We start from the raw sequence: 18708 nt of genomic DNA on the forward strand, positions 1-18708 counted from the left end.
TCTTTCCTCAGGATTCAGTCCCCTACTGCCAGCCTTTCACGCCTCTTCATTGCACTCGATTTGTTTCTCGTCTGCGTATGCTTTCTTTAGGGACCAGGGACACATCAGGGGAAGGAATAAAATAAATGTAGGGTAACCAAATCCCAAGTTGGTCAGTAGTTGTTCTGGGGTCAGGAGCTTTCCCCAGCAGCATCATCTGCAACACATTAATCCAGCTCACAGGAAGGACCCATCACAGCGTGAATGAACGGCTTCCTTTTGTCAGGGAAGAACGGGACCAGCAGGAGTCAGTTATTAGCATTGGCACTAAATTGTCTAGATATCATGAAAATCCTTCCCCGTGATATCCTGTCGGCTTCTGGTGCTGTGTTCTTAATTTTTAAGAAAGTTGTTAAATAAAGATGTCTGATTATTAATACTGCCATGCTTTGCTTAAGTTGCTGTGTGAAGCTCTGTTTACCAAACGAGGCTTGCTGTAGATACAATGTAACACAGGTCTGATTGCAGAAGAAAGACTCTTCAGGCTGTTTGTTGAGGAACTACTTGGTTGAGTTTCTGTGTTAGGTTTTGGGTATTTAACACAAACACACTAGCCTAAGAACGTCAGGCTTCCAAGCTAAGCACACTTTGTGTTCCCAGACATTTAAATGGTACTCGGCGATGGTGCTAGGTGTAGAAGGGGGTGCCAGTATTGCTGCAGTGGTTTGTGCCTATTTGATTCAGTAAATTGGATGGACATGGGCTGACATATGCTTTCTTACTTTCTACAGTTAATCAGCCTCCCTCACACACTTGTAATTGAGAACACTTCAAGCAAAGCTACTTGAATTAGATGGAGTGACATTCATTAAGTACTCTTTCTCTATACACATCCAAAGGGATTTAAATGAGCTTAAAGAGTTCTACATATGGGGGCCTCCCTGATATATTTCAGAAGCTCTGGTATTCTTTTTATGAGAGGGGTTTGCTGCCTAGCCCTGGCTGTTTTGGTGCTCTGTATGTAGCAGAGGTTAGCCTTGAACTTGGGTCTCCCAACTGTGGTTATTACAAGTATTGGGTGCCACACCCACCTCCATGATCTTGTGCTGCAGACTCTCATCTTCAAGTCTAGTGCCTGTAAAGGAATAGTAACAAAACTTACCGCCCATGGTAGCTCTGAGAGAAAACACAGTAAATGAGGAAGAAAATGAGCACCCACCTAAAAACTTCAGTGTCATGGAGACTATAAGAACCATTAGCTACGTTAATCAATATCAGATTCTTTCAGGAGGTCAAATAGCCTGATCATTTCTATACCCACGTCTCTTTGGTGCTTTGATTTTTGTTAAAAGTCAATAACATTCTTAGTGTGAGTTCTTTTTTGTTCCTGTTGTTTGAATGTTTATTCGCTTATTGACTTTTAGAAAGGATCTCACTATATAGCCCTGGCTGTCCTAGAACTCACTACATAGACCAGGATAGCTTCAAATCCAAAGATCCACCTACGTCTGCCTTAGGAGGACTGGAATCAAAGGATGTGCTACCATGCCTGTCTAAGATGTTGTGTGTGAAGTCAACTTGCAGTGTCCTTTCTCTCTTGAAAACTGCTGAATTTCATACATGAAACTCATCTCAAATGTGAAGACATCGTTGCTTTATTTTTATTTAATGTTTTTGTCATAGTTCCGGCACGTGAGATCCTTCTGCCTCAGCCTCCCAAGTGCTGGGATTTCAAGGCCAACGACACTACATCTGGTCCAAAGCTGTTTAAATGCTGTCGTCTCAGACCTGAGTCTTAAGCTTGCATGTATGTAGAGAGGTTCTTTTTATTAGACTGTTATTAATTTAGTACACGTTTCATTTCCATATAGCTTGAACATGCACAGTGGAGGTCCTTTTACTAGACAGCAAGCAAGTTAGAAACACATGTGTGTTTCCTCCCAGATAATTCTTGAGTTTAAAAGAAAAATGTGACACATCAATATTTCAGTGGTGGGTAAGCTGAAACCCTGACAGCTTAAGGGAATGGACAGCACCTTATTACTTAAAAGTCTAATGGGGTCTAAAGAGATGGCTCAGTAGGTAAGAGCACTGGCTGCTCTTCCAGAGGACCTGGGTTCAATTCCCAGCAACCACATGGCAACTCACAGCTGTCTGTAACTTCAAGACCTGGCACATCACATGGACTTACATGCAAGCAAAATACCAGTGCACATTAACAAAGTCTAATGGGTGCTGTCAGGGGTTTCCTTTTCCTGTGGGGTTTGTGTCCCCCTGATCCAGACTGTTCTGAGTAAGAACTTGTGTGTTTTCCATAAATCCCAAAGGATCAGTTTACAGACGAGGTTAGAAAGGCTTCAGATGAAGAGATAAGGCTTCCCAAAGGTCAAGGAGTAAATGACACTGCGATAAAGCAGTAAAATCCCCAGTGAGAGCAAATACAGTGTGAGAACAGAGCGGGAAATCTGAACGGCATGCTGTAAGTGTCCAAGGTATTAAATTCATTTGAAAAGTATCTTTGTATAAAAGTAGAAAAGAAGAGCTTGACCTGCCAAGTTGTGACAATGTAAGAACCTGAAAGCCTGAGTGTAAAGAACCATTTGCCTGAGCATAGATCAGTGTGTCCAGGCGACAGCCCTGCCTGGTATAAGCAGCAAGGGAGGCATGGAAGGCCTGTGCAATCTTGTCAGACGCCTGCCATCCTCACAGAACACGCTAGGGAATGTCTTCTTGGCTGATATCTCCCCGTTTCAATCTTTCTCCAGAGGTAATTTGGTATCTCTATTTCAGCCAATTACTCACTGTCTGAGTGAAAACACAAGGTTTGGGTCACCCAGAGACTGCACAGCTGTCAGTACTGAAAGAGCTTCTGAATTTCACAGAGTTAGTCTTTGCCTGTTTTAACATCCAACCTGGCTGTAGTGACTGACTCTGCTTTTTCAGATCTACTGCGAGCGGTGGTTCTTCTGGAACTTTGCCTGCCCAGGGCAGGCACACTAGATCAGGTGCCAGACTCCGAGGCCAGGGGAGGGGTGGCATTGTTCTCCACCAGGTTTGCGATCTAAGTCGGAAACAAGCGGATGTCATTTGCCGCTTTGTTGCACTAGTCAGGCCATTTCTTGCAGCTTTTGTCTCACCTTCTGAATGTGGTATTAGTCAGGACATGACTGAGCCGTGCTTCACCAACAAATCCACACCAAACAGAATGGTTCCCAGGGTTGGTCACCTCGGGGCCTCCTGAAGAAGCTTCATTTCCCTTTCGCCATGGTTACAGGAGGAAAAAAGGGGTCCAGCCAAGTCAAGTGCTGTTGTCCTGAAGTGGTATTTGTCTATTTTGTTCACATCTTGCTGGTTAAGTCAACTCACCTGGTTCTCTCTGATTTAGAAGAAATAGATCAATGCAATCATTTCATTTCTTGGGGCAGAAAAGTTAAATTATTTAAAAATGGTCATGCTGACCATCTAAGAATGAAAGAAATGGGACAACTTTTATGAAAGTCCACATGATACACAGACACTGTGGTAAGTAGATTGCTGTAGCTTGTGTTTTTTTAAAGGGGAAGACTGAACATCGGGAGAACAGCATTGTATGCTGTACAACGCCAGAACGTATGTAACCACACAGGCAGCTCAGATGTTGTTAGGATCATGGCCTTCTTAGGCACAGCGAGTAAGGGGCGCTTGAGGTGGAAAAGCACAGGACATAGCATTTTCAAGGTTTTTCTTAATTTATAAAGTTAAAAGCTTTTTAAATGTGAAACACTCATGCTAAATGAAGAAAAAGGTGGAAAAACTGAAAGGCTTTTTCTCCTTAAACTTGCTTGTCTGCTCAAGCTGCCCTTTGGCCTCTCCTGATTTATGTTTGCGCCTGTGAAAGTAAATTAGAGAATAGAGGTTAATTCAAGCAAAATTTACTTTGCCTCATTTTTCTGCAGACAAAATTACTAGGATAAATTACAGCGCAAATTAGTCCGAGGTGCTATGTTTAAAGAGAAAACGAGTTGTTTTCTTAGTTTCAAAGTCACCAAACCCTTCCTATTTCTGTCCCTTCAATTTCCAGAGTAGAGAAGGCTGCAGGCACGCAGAGAGAGAGAAGCAAAGTGTCTCTGCCAAAGAGAGTGACCCCTGCGGCAGGCAGAGGCCATCAGAGTAGGCGCCACTCCACTCAGATCAACTAAGTCAGACGCTGGAGCCAAAGACGCCGTGGGGAGCCGCGGGGAGGTGAGTCCCACCCAGCGTTTCCTCTGCTGGCTCCATCTTTGCAGAGGGATTTCCTAATGAAAAGGAGGCCTCATAGGAGCGTGTTGAACAGATCTCAAAGCTGATCCTGTGTGGCGTCAAGCCTGTGCCGGCGCTGGCAAGGTTCCGATGTTTCACAGGAAGCTTGCTTTCTTTTTTTTATGTAAAGGTGTGAAGGGAACAATTCGCCAGTACGCAAGTGCGTGTGCGCGTTGTAGAATCTGGAAGCTAATCAAAGGAGGTAAAGTAGCTGGCAAAGATGAAAATCAGGGTAAAAAGTAAACAGTGAGATGAAGTCAGGTCTCTAACAATCCACCCGCAATTCTGTTTTTCTTCGAAAAGACAGGAAAGGATGTCATCCCACGTGGTGTGGCTAGGAGACACCGTACTCAGGGTTCCAGAAGGCTGAGCGTTCATCTTTGCCTCCGAGGTGAGAAAGCCCGTCATGGCGCTGTCCCGACGGCTCAGCGGTTAAGAGGCTTGCGGCTCCTGCAGAGGCCCTGGGCTCATCTCCAGCACCCGTTTGGTGGCTCACACGTCTGTAATCCCAGGCTCAGGGGATTCTTCCGAATTCTTCTGGCCTCTGAGGGCATCAGACATGCATGTGGTGCACAGACACACCTGCAAACAGAACACCCGCACACATAAAAGCTTTCCTAATTTAAAAAAGGAAGCCCAACGTCATTTTTGTATAAAATGGAGCAGTGATGTGAAACATAAACAGAATTTCTGTAAATTCATCATATAAAAATATATAATTTGTAGACATGTGGACTTTTGTTTAGTCAGGTTTTCGTGGCTTTTCTCACAACAGATTCAAGTCCACTGATCAGGCTCTGTGGCAGGAAGCAGTTCTGTAGTCTTTTTTGACAGACTTGAGGCACTCTAGTCATGGAGGACTAGAGCAGGAACCACACAGATGGGTGTGAAAATGCTAAAGCCACAGTTCAAACAGGCAGCCACCATTTGTCTAAGTCCGAGAGGACCCAGCCTGTCTCACCATAGTTCATATCAAAGACAGGGTGTTCGAGAAAGCACGCACACACGACCCTTTAAGCCCTAACCTGAATGTATCTTGTGAATGTGGCTCGTTCCTGTCTGGCCATAATCTGCACTGAGAACAACATGTGCGAGCAACTTCTCCTTAGGATGCAGCCCGTGGCTGCGGCACACGGTTCATTACAGAGCCGCTAAGAGTCAGAGGTTGGCCGCCTTACTTAATGGAATAACAGATAGAGATCCGGATAACAGCCCCCTTGTCTCTCAGTCTATTAACAGAGGAACCATTAATACTGCAAAATGACTGGTAATGCGAATATTTTAAGGGAGGAAAAGCCTCTGCAGTAAATGAACTTTCACAGCCCAACAGACCTGCTCAAACAGGAGCCTGAGGAAGACACAAGCCCTGCTTGCGGGGTCCACGTACTTAGCGCCTATTGTCATTGTTTGTTTGCCGTGTTAGTCTTCCTTTTTTAAAAAAGTCGTTTAGTCATTTCTCTTTAAGCATCAATGTCCAAAGAAATAAAAATAAAAATAAAAAAATACATAGCAATCCGTGACCTGGGAATAGATTTAAATAACATCACAAGCGTCTCCCATGGCAACCAGCCTTGTCAAGCTGTCAGATGTCTTGAGACAGACTTATGAGAAGTTCCCAAACAAATGCGATTCTAATATGGAAGCGAATACGACTCCTGCTGTTCTGCAGTGATATCTAATATCAGACCCACAAACTCAGAGAATTTCACACAAAAAGTAACAAAGAAAATGATTTATTTCCAAGATGCATACCAGATAAACACAAAGCCTCCTTGAACCATGTAACATCCTCCTAGTCTGAAGCTGTGCTTACTTGGGCATTGTTTATTTTCATAAGATTGTGGAATTTTTATAAAGTTCTGTTGTTTTTTTGTTTTTTTTTTTTGTTTGTTTTTTTCTCCAACTAAGTTCTGTGGGCCATTAAAGTGCAAGCCAAGTTTTAGGCAGTAAGTGTCCAGATTGTGCTGTTATATGAAAGAGCCTCTGAAAACTAGCGGCTTGAGGTGCAGAGAAACCAAGAACATTTCAGCCTTTTCATTCCCCCCTTTCTGTGCTTCCTTGGGGAACAGAACACCTGAGGACAGCGGATCTTTGATGTGGCTGCAGTTGAGACACACGTGTGGAGGGATTTCTAGAAGGTGCCTATTGCTGTTGATGCGTGGGAAAGTCTACTTCATGGCTGAACACCAGATAGCCATCATTAAACCAGGGCGCGCAGGGAGGCTTGACCAGTGAGCTGATGATCACATAAAGGCTGCCAAGCGGACTGTAGACCAAGAAATGGAGTTCTAACAGTCTGTTACCCATCACAGAGGCCAACCAACTCTAGGGGGTGCATCCCTTGCTCTACATGATGTTTGTTCTGGAACTGAGAAGACCTGAAATTCATTCTTGTTTGGCCAGTGAGCTATTGATGCTTGACAAATCACTCCAAGCATTAGTGTTTAAAAATAATTTCATCTTTTATAATTCTGTGGATAAGAGACTTGGGTAAGCCCAGTTTGGAAGATGAATGTCCGTGAACTCCGTTCATCAAGGGGTGGCCATGCCTTCCTTTCTCCATGTGTTCTCTCCTATGGACATCCCTTCAGCCAGAAGGAGCAAGTCTTCTCCATGGGATTCCAAAAGCATAAACTTAAAGTGGCCATGTCCTCTTAAGGCTTCTCCCTGGGGGAAATGCACAGGGTCATTTCTACTGAATGCTGTTCTCTGCAGGGTATCACAGAGTCAATAAAGAGCTCCATGACATGTGTCACCCATGAGTGTGTGTCACCGGGATCCTCTAGTATGTGATCTGCAGAATGTCTTCTTCTTCAACTGGCAGTCAAAGAAAAAGGTTGGGCCGGTTCAACAATCTGGTGCTTTCTGAGCCATTCCACACAGTATTCTATTTCAGGTAAAAATAACCCCATATTCTAATTTTTATGCTCACACCTAGCATCCTCCGTGTTTAATAGGATATTCAGGCAGTTCAGTTGAGAACATCTCACCTCTGACTTCCCTTGTTTAGATTTATTTGTATTTTACATCAATGAGAGTTTTTTTTTTTTCATGTATGTATTAAAATACACAGTTTTCTTGAGGCCAGAAAAAGGATGTCAGAGCCCCTTCCCCACCCCTAGAAGTGGAGCTACAGGAAGTTTTGGGCTTCCACATGGGTTCTGGGAACCAAACCAGGTCCTTTGCAAGAGCAGCAAGCGCCCTTAACCTTGGGGACATCTCTCCATTTTGACCTTGCTTTGATCTCTTATCTTATGCTCCATGTCTCACTGGATGAAACACATACCCATTCATCAGTGGGGAAATCTGGAAATCATTCTTGACTTTCCTTATCAATAACATTCACCATTAAGCATCCCTGATATCATGAAGAAAGCACAACTCAAACTCATTCTTCTGATAGGAAAAATAAGGCACAGGTTAGGTGTAGGATGGCCCAAGAGCCAGAGCTAGTGTGTAGAGAAGCCTTTTCCACCATGGTTCTGTGATCAGAACAGTCCCTGAAGCAGCTTCCCAGGAGTATGAAAAAACATACTAGCAAGATTCCAGGATTGTGCGGCTGGAGAGATGGCTCAGCCATTAAGAGTGTGTGCTGCAAAGGACGCAGGTTCAGTTCCCAGCACCTGCATAACACCTTACAACCATCTTTAATTCCTGTTCCAAGGCATTTCACCCCTCTTGTGGTTTCCACAAGTACTATGTGGACATGGTGCATGTACCTACATGCAGGCAGGTCACGAGTACACATACATTTCTTCAAAATAAAAGGCACCATGATTGCAAAGACCATGGATACATGTCATAACTGTTATGTGATGAGTTGTCATCCTTTCACTAAGGAGACAGCTGCAGCAACATGATTTTATGGTTATTGGCATATGCTCATCATATATAATTTTTATTTTTTTAAGATATTGCCTTTCAAATACATCATGTAATTTAATGGTGCTCACCCTCTTCCTACTCCCTCTCCTGTCTCTCCTCCCCTTTACCCACTTCTGAATTTCCTTCCTTTTTTCAGGGTCTCACAGTGTAGTCCAACCTGTTCTCTACTTACAGCAAGACTCCAGCCTCTGGCTCACAAGTGCCCTGACTCCATGTGTGCATCCTGATTCCCAGATGCGAGTGAGATGACCATCTTGAAATCATCTGGGGCCATTTCACATGAGCATGCATATGGTCTCACACATACGTTAAAATCCACGCTTTGCTTTTCCTTAACACTTGAAACATAAATTATGCAGAGAACCGAATCTGTTTTATGGATGAGAAAGGCTAAGATGTTCGTGTTAAATGACTCAGCCCAGGGGAGCTGGCTTTAGAATCGAGTGTGGAAACTGCTGGTGGTGAGTGGCTAATAATTAATTAGCTGTAGGAACTGGACATATGGCAGAGGTTAAACTATTCCAAAGGCCATGATTCTGCAGTCAGATTCCCAGGAACGCGATTAATATGTTATTGCATATCTGCTTTAGTTAAAAACTGTGGCAGAGAAGTGCTTCAGACTTTGAGCAAATAGTTTGGCAACTGTCTTCAATACGTTTGTTGTCGGGGGTACGGTTAAGGTCCGTGAGACTCCAGAAGGGAACATGAAGGCTTTTCTGGAAACAAGGGAAACTATTCTTGGAAAAGTTGCTCCTCAGGAGAGTGAAATAAATCAACGGATGGCTATTTCAAGCGTGAGACCAATCTCCTTAGCTCAAAGTCTCTCAAATGACTTGTTATGGTTTTGCTCGACTTTCCCATAAAGCTTTACTGCAGCGAGAGAATGCCACATTGGCAAGAGTAAGGACATTTTCAGAAGCCACTGCAGAGCCACAGTTGGCTGGTGGCAGTCTGCCCTCTTTGCTCTTCAGCTGCTGTTTGATGGAGCCTTGGAAAAACCACACCGTTGCAGGATATTTGAGCACACTGTGAACCCTGAGATTTTTTTTCACTTCCTGGAAAATGCTGTTTTCAGTTGTGGTGTAGCTCAGCCTTAGCACACGCCTTTAATTCAAGAGCAAAACAGTAAAGACATCAAATGTTATGCAGCTCATACAGGCAAGACAGACAAAATGTCTGAAAATAAATGAAATAGTGGTCAAGTTGTCATCATGTTTAATTAAGACAAGAATATTAAAATTTGCCAGGGAACAAATTCAGAATAAATAAGCAAGAATGATACATTATACATTTGAAAAACTTGCAAGTTTATGCCTAACACTAAAAAATAAGAGGAAAGCTGGGCATGAGGGTGCACACCTGTAAGCCCAGCATTTGGGGAGGCAGAGGCATTCGGATCTCTGCGAGTTCAAGGTCAGTCTGGTCGATAAAGGGAGTCCAGGACAGCCAAGGTTACACAGAGAACTCCTGTCTTGAAAAACAAACGAACAAACAAAAACACAAAAAGGGAGGGATGGAGAGCTAAATTAAACCGGGACAACCCTGTGGAGAATAACCATTTATAAGGAATCCATACCCACACAGTGGTTCACATCTTTAATCCCAGCATTTGGGAGGCACACACCTTTAATCCTAACACTTGGGAGGCAGAGGCAGACACAAAAGAATTACAGTGATTTAAATTTAAATCACTTGTAAAAGGAAGGCTGAAACTCAAAGCAAATGTCCTTTGTGAGCTAAAAATAAATACCCTTAAATCTTGAACTTATATATAAAGAGAAAGGGGAATACAGGTATATTTATCCACACATACTAAGGTGTATTTAGTAACAAAAATTCAAAAGTTTTATTTTTCAGTTTCAATTGAAAGAAAATATTTTTTCTGTTGCCAAAACCATTTTGCTCTAGGAAAGATATAACCTGCCAAAAGTCTCTCCTGCCACCCCCCACCATGGAGTTAGCGTTCAGGCAGGGCTTTGCTTTTATGTTTCCAGAAGAATAAAAGCATCCAACTAAGGAATCTGGAGACCACTGGACATGTGAAACATCGGAAGGAAAAGGATGGATCATCAGGAGGAAGTGTCCTATGAAAAAGAGCCAATTGGCTAATGGGCACCGCCCCCCTCCAGCTGATTGGCCTGAAATCCTAGTTCAGGGCCTGCAGTCATGCCACCATTTTGCCGGAGTGGCCACCCCTCTCGTTGGACAAACATCTGATGTTGGCCGAAGGTGGGACACTCTTCCTGAAGTGTGGCTAGCCGTCCATGGGGGATTCTCAAATGTTTGCTCTGTGGCCTTCTACACACGTAAGTAGCAAATGGGCTTATGTGGTCCCAATTCAATTAAAAATGAACGCTGGCTGTTGGGTCGGAGCGCGCCTCTCTCCTTCTCGTGCTTGTTAAAGGAAAATCTAAAATCTCTGTCTCTTACCAGAAAAGCCACCTGGCATGGGACAGAGGAAAACAAAAAATAAGGGACTATTCTATTGCCACTAATCTTATAAATTTTTGGTTTCCATTTGACTCTATAAAACTTTTCTTAAGGTATAACTATTATTTCAAAATCTATAAGATTATATATATATACTTTCTGTCATAGTGCTGGTAGTCATACAGAGTACTAAGTGATTCTAGAAATAAGCTTCATCAAGCTTTCAGACTCAAGGTTTGAGTCTGAAGCAGGTGGCTAGGAACAAAGTTTGTGTGCCTTCGAGACACTTCATAGACTGTGGTCCTCAAACCTTTCAAAAATCTGCAGAATATGGCATTTAAAATTTTAAAGTTTTCTATCGCCCCTAACAGTAACCTTTGTGGCCTCCCAGAAGAGAATGGGACCTTAGAGTGACAAATCCATCTGGATTGTGCTACCACTAACCACTGGACAAAACTGTCCCATGCCTCTTCTGCCATCAGATTCTGCACAAACAGTGGACACCTTTGGGTTGGCTGCTTTGGTCTACCTTGCCAGGATTGCCACTAAGCTGACAAATACCACCCAAAAACCTGCTTTGCACTACAAACTGCTCAGGACATTCGAAGTACTGAGTTCATATAAGACTGACAGGAACATTTTACAGAAATTTGAAATAAAAAAATCCTAAAACAGCCAAATGCAATCAAGCTCAACATTGCTGAAAGTCTGGCAGAAATAACTTCATTATAATAAAAAGTTTTGTTGTGTTAGAGTTAAAACCTTTTTTTTTCATTTAGACAAAAAATGGAAAACATTGTAGCATATTTGATCACATTGTGAACCCTGAGATTGTGTTATTTACTGAAAAAAAATTGTTTTTATTTGTAGTGTGGCTCATCCTTAGACACACCTTTAATCCAAAAGCTTTCCCATTGAATAGCTGGAATATGGCAAACAGATTTAAATAAAGTCAACCATAGGTAAAGAGGCAGAGCAATCAACCAGTGGACAGGAAGTGAACATAGGATTATTAAGAAAAACCATAGAGAGGAAGAAGCAGCCAGGAAGATGGGTGGAGAGACATACAGGAAGAGGAAAAAAAGGGACATTCAGTCTGAAGAAGATTGTTTGATATATGACCCCAGTGAAAGTGCTGTTAGCCCCCTAGAGGGTCACGACCCATAGATTGAGAACCACTGCTCTATGGGCACCATCAATGCCATAGTAACCTTTCCATACAGAGCAGGCGCTGCGGTTCTCATTCACTCACTTGCTAAGTGTGGAGGGATTGCTGAGTTAGCACTGCAGCATGGGTGGGTCCGGCCCTGCTGTCATTTACACTGTAACAGGGTGAGAGGCTGGAGAGTCACACAGTGGATACACACCAAGTGGCTGTGATCTGCCTCCTTGCCCTTGTGTAGGTGTCTGTGTGTGAGTATGGGTGGGTGCGCATCTGCGTTTGTGTAGTGTAGAGGCCAGGAGCCAACTTCAGGTGCTGTTACCCAGGAGCCACTCAGGAGAGAAACTCTCTCACCAGCCTAGGATCTACTGAGTAGGTTGGGCTGTCCAGCTAGCGCCAGGGGTCAAACTTCTGCCTGCCCCCTCTTACGCTGTGGTCACAAGCTTCTGCTACCATGAGCAGCTGCTTTGTGTAGATTCTGGGGATCAAATTCTGATGGTCCTCTTTACACAGTGATAGACCTTGTAACTGCCCTGATCTGTGTTTTTGTAGAAAACAAAGAGTGAGCCAGCTTCCATGGAGATGCCAGGGAAGACTTTTCCGAGACATGACTTATACGGCAGCATCTGAAGAATGGGCAGAGGGGAGTCTAGAAAGCAACGGGACCTGTGTAAAGATGGACTAGGATATAATAGGTCAGAATAGGTGACTCGGGGAGGAAACAGTGGATCTGAAGGGCAAGCAAGGGAGAGTTTGCCTTGTGTGACAAGAACCTTTGTAAGTCACGCAAGGGTTAATTGTGCTGACAGAAACTTCTAGGAAGAGCAGGCATGTTACCCTAGGAGAAAGAAAAGGCGTGGCCCCTTGAGGATCTGAAATGAGGATGAATTGGGCTAATGCTAGCATGGAGAGCACAGAGCATGGGAGAGTGTGTCGTGCTTCCTACTAGAGAAGAATTATTGGCTGCTCTCCCCCACCCCCGGGGCAAACTGACTTTATTTGTCATCGTGAACTACAGTTTCAACGATGTGAAAAGTGGTGTGATTGCTCCCTCACCACCGACAAACTATGCCCTGTGCCCTCGAAGGAGTAATGCTCTAATTAAAGACTGGGTCACAGGGGCTGCGTAACCAGTGCCGAATGGTCGCTTTGCTGCATGCTCCCTTCTGAACAGTACTTCAGACCTGACCTACCCAAATGATCCTGTCCTCCCCATTTTCCACCAACCCATCCCCATCTCTGATAATTCAGCCCCTCCCCCAGGTCCTCATTTGGATGCACTGTGTCCCGTAATCCCCACTGCCAAATCTAATAAAAACCCTTCTCCCTCCACCCATCACCAGGTTCTGCTTATTGGACCCGTGGACAGTGGGAGGCCTTTGTTTCAAGGACTGTCAGCCTCCCTTCATCATCATCCCCAAATCATGGCAGGGGATGGGATTGGCTTTCCTCATCTGCTGTAGACAGCCCTTGGGAACAGTCTGCTTCCACTCTTCACCAGTAAATCTGGGAGGAAAACCTGTCCCTCCCCCTCAGTTTTCCCTCAAGGTAATGGATTGCATCTCTACTAGTTTGCCCTGTCATTCAGCAATGTAACCGTGTATCCTATCGAGATGAAGGCCTCTGGTGTCTGGCCCAGCTGTGTAACACCATATCTCTCCCGAGTCACCCCTAGACCCCTAACGCCCAGTCATCTGCTCTCTCTCACCCCATTACTCTTTGAGCTCCTGTTCTTTACCTGTTCTGTGTATGTCACATTTCTTACCTCAGACTTCACAGCAGCGTTCCAGTGTCTGCATAGCAGAGATGTTCTCAGCCTGAGCCCAAAGCTCCTCAGAGTTAGTTGGGTCAACGGCACAGTTACATCATTGGTAAGCCTGTAAGAGGTCTGTAGGTATGAGCTGAGCAAGCGACTTCCTGCTGAAGAGTAGGAAGTGAAGGGGTGCACAGATGCTTGAGTAATTGGGTGCTAGAATACACAGTTCCCTACAGGAGCCATACACAGGCCTTGAAAACCAAAAGCAAGGATGGGTTGTAACTTCAAGGCTGGGAGCACTTTCATTTTCATGCCCCTTTCTTACATAGAGAGACAGACAGACAGACACAGAGGTGGGGAGGGAGAGAGAAAATGAATTAAGAAATGTGTATATTTGATTGCATTAGCATGTAACATAGTTACTTTTGTGTTTCTGTGACAAAATACCCAGCAAAAGCAACTGAAAGCAGGGAAGGGTTTGATAGTGCAGTCAAGAGTGGCAGGGCATAAAGGATGGCAGTTGGAGGATGAGGCAGCTGGCCGACCACACCCAAGTCAGGGGGCAAAGGAGATGGACGCTGTTGCATAGCTGGTTTACTCTGTTTTCATTTAGCTTGGGACCCCAGCGCTGGGAATGGCCCACGTTCACAACGGATCTTTCCTCCTAGTGTAAACCTTTCCGGGAAAGACTTCACAGACATACCCAGTGTGGTGTTTCCATGGTGATTTTCCTGTCCACTCACAATGAAGATTAACCACCATAACATATGGCTAATATGTCGATTTTCTAAATGAAAGCATTTCTTCAACCTAAGCGTTTACCTTTTTTATTCGAATTTTACTAAAGGAGTTTTGGGTATTCTAGAGGGTTTTCACAGAGCCCGAATTTCAGTGCCTCCTGGGTGAGCCAGTCCTGAGAGCAGGGCACGGGATGCTGATCTGGTGTCAGAGTGTTCTGCCGTTCTGGGACGCCTGAGCCAGAGGGGTGATTATGGAAGTTGGAAGACACTAGTGAAAGGAAGCAGCTGCTCTGAACACCCAGGAGATACTCGAGCTGCCAAAGGGAGCCAGGCATCCCACGGGGCAAGGGCAAGTTCTGGAAGGCACACAGGAGAGTCCCTTATAAGCCCTAGAAATAGAAAAAGGTGACTTTCTGTAATCAACAAGAAGCAACAGGAAGCAGAGAGCACAGTCAAATAGGAGAAGACATGGAGGGGTCCTTGCTAAAGGTGGTGCCCAAGAAGCTGAAGTCAGTGGATTCAGCAGACCGGGCCCAGAACAGTCAGCCTTGAAGGCAGAGGACAGCAGGACAAGGATGGAACAGGACAATAGGGGCAGTGGGCATTGAGTCGTGAAATGCTACTGTGAGTGTTTTGTCCTCAGAGAATAATGCTGCTTAAGGTTGCCGAGATTCAAGACATTCATTGCTTGGGTCAACCATCAGATAGAAAACCCAATGTCTTTGGAATCTGCCAGAAAGCACAGACAGTTTTGTGTTTCACAGATGCCTAATGAACATTTGCTGAGTGGCTAAAGAAACAAGTGAATGCATGAAAAGTGATTGGAAGAAAACACAAACTCCCAAGCTTGGCCCTACAAAATTTAGCAGGTAACTTTCATCCTAGCCAAGGATCTGTCAAAAGTGCATGCTTTCCACAAGCAGATATGGTCCCAGTGGTTAGCAATGCTTCCACAGAGGAAGCAAAAGGCCCATAAGACAGTCACCAAAGCATATGGCCTGGCAGCAGATTGTAGAGGGGCCTCAGACAACACATCTGGCCTGGCAGGATAATTGTGGAAGCTAAACAGTGGTGCGAGCCACCTAGCAAAACCCCATGGTATTTGTAGTTAATGCAGTGTCCATGCGGGTTATGTGTTGGCTGCTGTTTGTCCTTAATCGTCTTCCATGCCTACCTACTCATTCTGGCAAAGGAACCTTTATTGAAAGTTATCTTTTACGTTTATATTTATTTTATAGATTTTGTGGTTGCAGTAAAGAAATCTGTGATGTTATCTCTCTCTCTCTCTTACACACACACACACAGAGATCCTTCTCTTTGTCTCTGTGGTTGACTCTGCTTGCCTGGTATATCAGCACATCTTAGTTTTATAACACCACCCCAACTGACATCTCAGCCAGATGCAGAGAGTGGCCAATTCTTTGGAATGTGAGCAGCTCATGTTGTTGCTTAAAATATGGTTGAAGGTGATGTTCTTTTTGACAGTTTTCCTTTTTTTTTTTTTTAAGTACAGTTTCAGTTTTCCCTATTTATATCTACTACTGCCTTAGATATTATGTCTAATCTTTAAACATTTAAGAAAGATGTTCTGTTTAAAGAACACTGATATGGCTGACACTTATTGGAACCCTGCAATGTATTATGCTCACCAACTAATGAGTTATTCAGATTCCTGTAACTGTGACAAATCCTTGGGTTAAATCTACTCAAGTGAGAAGGTTACTTGGCTGACAGAGATGGGCTTTAGGACATACCATTGATTTTTGGACTAGAGGAACTGGGAAGGGCATCATGTCTAAAGCTCACACTGTAGCAAAGACATTGGTTCAGAGCCACAGGGGAGAGGGGGGAAGAGGAAGGAGCTGGGATCTCCCTAACTCCCTAAAAGGAATGTACCCAGTGAGCAGACAGTCTCCCAGTAGGCCCCAATTGTTGAAACTTCAGCTTCACCAGTGTTCTGAAATGGGTGCTCCCTGGTCCGGCCCATGAAGCCACCATCACAGGAATGCCTTTCTGTGCAATTTTACCCCTGTTCTTTGCAATGTAGATATGACCCTTTGTCTTCCCAGTGAGCATGTAACTCTCACATGGGCTTTCTTTTTCTTTAATGAATTCAATTTACATCTCAGTCATAGGCCCCTCTTTCTTCTCCCAGTCCTACCCTCCCTCCTGCATCCCCTCTCCCCTATTCCTTAGACTAAGGGAGCCCCCCTACCCATACACCCCAGCTCATCTATTCACATGAGAACTGCATTCTTCTTCCTCTCCTGTGGTCTGGTAGGGAAGTCCCATCAGGGAGAAGTGATCAGAAAGCAGGCAACATAGTCTGTGTGAGAGATATCTCCCACTCCCCTAACTAGTGGACCAACATGAAGCCTAAAAATCCCATCGGACTTATCTTCTTGGGGTCTGCGCTTTGTGGTATGTCTATCCTGTGTTATATGAGTAATATCCACTTATATGTGAGTATACACCACCTGTGTCTTTCTGGGTCTGTGTTACCTCTCTAAGGATGATCTTTCCGAGTTCCATCCATTTGCTTGCAAATGTCATGATTTCCTTTCTTTTTAATGTCTGAGTACATCCTTTGTCATCAGGGAAATGCAAATCAAAACAACTCTGAGATTCTGTCTGTATATATACCTGTCAGAATGGCTAAGATCAAAAACTCAAATGACAACACATGCTGGTGAGGATGTGGAGAAAGGGGAACCCTCCTCCATTGTTGGTGGGAGTGCAAACTTAATGAACCACCTTGGAAATGAATCTGGCACTTTCTCAGAAAACTGGGAATAACTGCACCTAAAGACCAAGCTATCCCATTCCTGGGCATACACCCTAAAGACTCTCCACCATACTACAAGGACATTTGCTCAACCATGTTCATAGCAGCTTTATTTATAATAGCCAGAAACTGGAAACAACCTACATGTTCCTCAGCTGAAGAATGGATAGAGAAACTGTGGTACATTTATAGAGTGGAATACTACTCACGGGGGATTTCCGAGAAATGGATTTGCTTATAGACTGAAGGTAAACACCGCAGCTCTAACGATGCTGTCCATTTACGTTATAACCTGTGCAGACCTTGGAGAATGTCGGAGTGATATCTGCTTCCATCTTCCCTGAAGGTGGAATACCAGTATGCAATCAGAAGTAAAGCCACTCGGACCAGGCTTGGATTTGGGGCCAGATGTGAGTTTTGTTAAAACAGTCACTACGTATAACTTTGTTTTTCATGCAGGAAAGTACAGATGTCATAGCGTACCTTTCTTTTACAAATCTAAGCTCTGTCCCTAAGACACCTATGCGGCTTCATTGCCTTGCTGCTCTCAGAGTTCCTCTCCGCTACATCTGGGCTTGTTTGCTGTGTTTACAGTGGCAGATGTAGCAATCCCCGGAAGCTGTACGAAGCCGCCGCTGCCTCCGTCCATGCCCAGTGTAAACACCTTTTAGACCAATAGAACGGAAAACCGCAGCATTCTGCGTTGCTGAGTCTGCAGTGCAGTGTGTAAGGCAGTGCTTACTGTATTCTCTACTTCTCAAATGTCGGGTAATAGGAATCGGCACATTTCCCTTCAAAATAAATTGCATGTTTTACAGAGGAGCCATTTCCCCCAAATGGAATGCCAATATAGAATACTAATTTCACCGAAGGTGCTAGCTGTTGTGGTTTCCCCCCATTTTAACCTATAAGTGGCTTTCCCTGGCATTAATCACACAGTCCCATGTATCTATATTTATAATTTTAATAGATCCTTCATAAATATGGAATCAGGCTATTATTTTGATAATGTGCCACTTTTCTATAAATACAGAGATAGGGTAATTACCACTAGAACTATTTGATAAAATTCAAAAATAGATAAATAATGAATAAGTCTTCCATTCAGTCATTAAAATTCAGAAAACAAAACAAAATATATTTAGTCATTATCCTTGTGATGAATTTGGCTCTCTGCCTTTAAACCACTACCAGTCTCAGCTGGCATCCAGGAGAACTTCGTGAACACTGCCCAGTGAGTGATGAGGTGAACGGGAGACAAACGCCAATAATAGTCCATTAGCATCATCCAAATGAAGAACAAAATTAAGCATTAAAAAAAAACTTAAACCATATAAAAATTGATATGCGGAATGCAAAAAATCCAGGAAATCTCAAGCTGGTTAGCATGGTCTATAATCTACGGTGAGCTCTACCAGGAGATATGATGTTCATAAATGCCTGTCAGTTGCCACGGGTCCTCATGTATGCGTCGTGGATGAGAACTTGATTTTTTTATTTTATTTTTTGCTCATTTATAACTTTGTTAGTGTTGTGTCCTGGAGCCAGAAGACAGCCCCCGTGGATTTTTAGATCATATTAGTACCAAGAGTTTTCGTCGTACTGTGTTGTTCCTGAGCTAATATAGAAAGCATGCTGAATTATTCATTCTAGAAACATGCATTATATTCTTCTTGTGTCGCAGATCTTCAAT

The 18708-nt window shown here is 43.8% G+C and overlaps 1 long non-coding RNA gene across 1 annotated transcript; it reads left to right on the top strand.

The window, feature by feature from the left end:
• The first annotated feature begins 3653 nt into the window (after nt 1-3653).
• LOC132654112 (uncharacterized) lies at nt 3654-7121 on the top strand. Its single transcript, XR_009591795.1, has 3 exons — nt 3654-4200; nt 4561-4648; nt 6327-7121. It is a non-coding gene; the product is annotated as an uncharacterized LOC132654112 (long non-coding RNA).
• The last annotated feature ends 11587 nt before the right edge of the window (nt 7122-18708 follow it).

The sequence above is a fragment of the Meriones unguiculatus genome, chromosome 5 (genome assembly GCF_030254825.1).
Source record: "Meriones unguiculatus strain TT.TT164.6M chromosome 5, Bangor_MerUng_6.1, whole genome shotgun sequence".
NCBI lineage: Eukaryota > Metazoa > Chordata > Mammalia > Rodentia > Muridae > Meriones > Meriones unguiculatus.